The sequence below is a fragment of the Struthio camelus genome, chromosome 22, assembly GCF_040807025.1.
Source record: "Struthio camelus isolate bStrCam1 chromosome 22, bStrCam1.hap1, whole genome shotgun sequence".
NCBI lineage: Eukaryota > Metazoa > Chordata > Aves > Struthioniformes > Struthionidae > Struthio > Struthio camelus.
In genome coordinates this window covers 9,579,509-9,583,593 of record NC_090963.1, presented here as the reverse complement: position 1 = coordinate 9,583,593, position 4,085 = coordinate 9,579,509, and the positions used below count along the sequence as shown (strand labels likewise).

Below are 4,085 nucleotides of genomic sequence, written 5' to 3'. Positions count from 1 at the left end.
CCCAGGGTGGCAGGGCAGGGGTGGGGTGACCATGGGGGCTCTGGGAGGAGCTGGGGCTCAAACACCACCTCTGGCCCTGGGAGTTGGAGCCTCCCTGCTTGCAGCCCCTGCACCGAGACATCCCCCTTCCTGCCCAGCCCTGGCCCATCTCCCCCTGTGGGACATGCAGGGCTGGAGCCTGAGCCCAGTAGAAGAGGGGATTTCTCATGGGGACGGGGGTTGTGGTTAGAGTGCCCACGTGCATTACCCACCTCCGTGGAATCTCACTCTGGGAACGCTCTTCTCCCGTGGGCTTCTCACAGTAAGGGTGGAGAAGAGCAACACAGGCTCCCTGCTCTGCCCCGTCGACCCCTCTGCTCTGGGGTGAGCACCCACTCAGCCAGCCCTGGGGCTGCACCAGCCCCTGCCCTGCCCCACCCCACAGGGAGATGCAAGCCTTGGCTCAGCCCCCACCCAAGGTCATGCTCTCCCCAAGCACTCGCACAAGGACCCCTCTGCTCAGCTGCAGAAATGGCACTACGCACACACACCCGGACGTGGGCCAGAAACAGACAAAGAGGGACAAAATGAAGACGTGGCCCTGTTCCATCGCCAGGATGACGGCTCTGGGATCCCCAGGAGACATTTGCCAGGCCAAAGCCTGCCAGGCAGACTCAAAGCCAAATCTCTGGCCTTGGCTGTAGGAGACAGCATGCCTGCTCTGAAGCTCCATGCAGAGCCCACAGCAGGAGCAGAGGGGCAACACGCAAGTGCCTGAGTCCAGTGCCAGAAGGTGATGCATCACAGTGAGGTATTTGCTTCACAGACAGTCATGGACAGAGTGTTTGTTTTAAAACAAAAATCTAATTCACTGGGATCTTCTGCTTAGGGTAAGGCTCATGTGGGGAATCCAAACCTCTGGAACAGGATAGTTGGCTGCTGTCTGGCTGTTGATGGTAGCCTCCACCACAGGTGTCCTTGCAACAGCACCTTCAGCTGGGTTGGATGAGAGTCCCTGAATGGGGTTGTGCCAGGGAATCCTTCCTATCCAGCTGGCCCGTGGTCCTATGTGACTGCTCCAGAGGACACATAATCCATTTCGGTTGACAAGGGACCGTATCGCACAAATCTGAACGTCATCCTTGTAGCACCGTTACAGCTTCAATCCCAAAGAGCTTGCCACAGGGCAAAGGAAGCAACATCATCATCCCTGCACTGTCCTCCTCCCACCTTCCTGTGCTTCGCTTCTCTCTTCCACCTGAGCTCTCCTCTCTGCTGCTGGGAGTTTTCCAACACTCTTGATGACCTCACAACACCTCCCTGCTGCCCCACATGCTAACGGCCACTGCAGCTGATGTAAGGAATTGACCTCACAATCAACATCCCAGACAGGTCCCTCTAACCTGCCTCTCCCTTTCCCCTCCCCCTGAGCTCTCATCTCCATGGGGAAGGTTTTCGGATCTGCCTCAGGACCTCACAGCACCAGCCTGCCTGCTGCCCAGTCAGAGTGCTGCAACAGAAGTGACCTCACAAACAAGCTCCCACCCATGCCACTTTCACCTGCCTCTGCCCTCTTCAGGAGCTCTCCTCTCTCCTGAGGGCTTTCTCCTCCCCTTGATGACCTCACAGTGCCTGCCTGCCTGCCTGCTGCTGGCCAATCAGGTTGCCATCCTAGAGGTGATTTCACAGTCACTATGCCAGCAGTGTCATGGCTACCTGCCTCTCCCTCATTCCTCCCTCTAGGCTCTCGTGTCCACCTCATGAAGTCTCTGAGGCACTCACATACCTGCCCACCTGCTGCTGACCAATCAGCTGCTGCGAAAGGGGAAACCTCACAATCAAACCCACCAATGTCACCTGTCACCTTCACCTGTCCCTCCCTCTCGCCTCCTCCCAAGAGGCGGGCAGCCTCTGTGATGCCATCGATGACCTCACAATGCCTGCCTGCCCACTGCTGGCCACTTGGGTGAGCGTAATGGACGCGTCCTCACAAGCAACACACCACCATTGTGCTTTTGCCTGCCTCTCCCTCTCCTGCTCCAGCTCCCACCTCCCCAGCTGCTGAATCAGCTCCCACTGCCTGTGGTGACCCCAGTGCCTGCTCACCTGCTGCTGGCCAGGTGCTGCTGGGACACAAGTGATTCATCAGCAATGTCCCAGGGGCCACCTCCACCTGCCTCCCCTCTCCCTCCTGCTGAGCTCCCACCTCCTGTGGTCAGGTGCACCTGATGCCTTCACAGCACCTACCTGCCTGCCTGCCTGTCCAGGCCTATCCTGCTGCTGCAGCTAAAAAACACCTCTCAGCCAGCATCCAGTCCTGTTGCCTTCATACATGCCGCCCCTCCTGTCCCGCAGGGCTGTGATCTCTCCTGAGAGGGCTTTTTGATGCACTCAGTGACCTAGCAGCTCCTGCCTGTTTCCCTGTTGCTGGCTAAGCAAGTTGTTGCAAAAGTAGCAACATATAAAACCATATCCCAGCAGTGTCAGTGTTAACTCCCTCTTCCCTTGCCCAGGGATGTCATTTCAGATAGTGAGCCGGTTGGTCACTTCCTACCTGGGGAGCTGCACATGCCGTAGGACATCCCATGAGAGGGTGAGCCCACCATTTGTGGAGAGGGGCGATGCCTCCATTCCCCATCCCTCACCCCTGCGGGGGGATGGAGATTTAGGACAAAAGCACCCCTGGAGATGCTGGGGATTGAGCCCAGGACCTCCTGCATGCGGAGCAGGCGCTCTTCCACTGAGCTACATCCCCTCGGAGCCTGCCAAGGGCTGGGACAGACTCTCGTCCCATGACATGTCCTTGCCAAGCACAGCCCTGTTGTCCCCCGGTGCCCTGGGAGCCTCAGCAGAAAGCAGCATTCACACCCTCCTGCTGGCCCGCAGGCTGGGTTGGGGGAAGCTGGGATTGCAGGGAGTGTGTTCGGCTGTTAACTGTAAGGTTGGTGGTTCCAGTGCACCCAGGAACAGAGTCCTCTTGGCAGCGGGCCAGGGGGACTATGCTGCCCAGCACCCTGGGCTTTGCTCACAATCACCATGAGCTATGACGGACAAAGCGGCGGAAACCCTGTGCTTCTCTCACTGTGCCTGTCCTTCCAGGGTGACACCCAGGAGACAGCGTCAGGGTGACTCCAGCTGGGCAATTACACAAGGAAGGACCTGTCTCCTCAACTGGGGAGGCTGTGACAAAAGAGGGGTCATCGCTCGTGGGGCTGCTGCCACTGCCCTTCCTGCTCACACCTCTGGGTGTGCAGAGATGGGTCATGCTCAGGGGTGTTACACTGGGAGGGAACGGGGAGGAGGATCAACAGGACAGGGATCAGCACCAAGCACAAGGCACACGCTTTATTACAGCCAAAGCATAACAAATCAGGCTTTAGTGAAGGCATGCCATTCTGCCCTGTGTCATCCTCCAAAGAGGAGAAGGAAGGGAAGCATGAGCAGTCACAAATGAATCCCAAATGCTTTCCCAAAAGCATCTCGTGGCCGTGTCTTCACCAGCCCCTTGATGTGCTGGGAGCCTTCCCGCGCCTGCCCTGCTCACCAGGGAATGCTCTTTTCCACTCGCACAAACTGATCTGGGAAACCCAGGAGGAAAAGGGGAAATTCCCATCCCCACACCAGACGAGAGCGCGTGGGGTCTGTGTGATGCAGTGCTTGCCTACAAGAACACAGGACACGTCGTTCAGACTTCTCCCTGCGGTCGAGAAGCCACCCCTGCAGGGTCGGCCCTGATGCTCCAAAACAAAACCACAAGTCCCAAAGAACACAGCCTAGCTGGATTTGTTTTATCCAAAGCTGAAAGGCACAAACTGACAACAACAAAGTTGTTGGCAAAGAGGTGGCCAAGACGTTACCGTGATGCACTGCTAATCTATTCTACGCTGTGCACATGGGCTCAAATCCCATCCTCGTCCAAGACTCTCCCTGCTCCTGGATCAAAACCAGGCTGGAAGGAGTCTTCTGGAGCAGTGACTGTCCTGCAGTCAGCGTCCCTACAGACAAGTGTTTTCAAGCTCATGCTCAAAGCCGGTAAGACAAACACTTTGCTTGGATGGACAGCTCCGTCCTCTCCCAGCAAAAGAAAACAAATCTGGCCAAATAGG

The 4,085-nt window shown here is 57.1% G+C and overlaps 1 non-coding gene across 1 annotated transcript; it reads right to left on the bottom strand.

The window, feature by feature from the left end:
- Positions 1-2,662: 2,662 nt before the first annotated feature.
- Positions 2,663-2,734, bottom strand: TRNAA-CGC (transfer RNA alanine (anticodon CGC)). Its single transcript has one exon. It is a non-coding gene; the product is annotated as a tRNA-Ala (tRNA).
- Between the last annotated feature and the right edge of the window lie 1,351 nt (positions 2,735-4,085).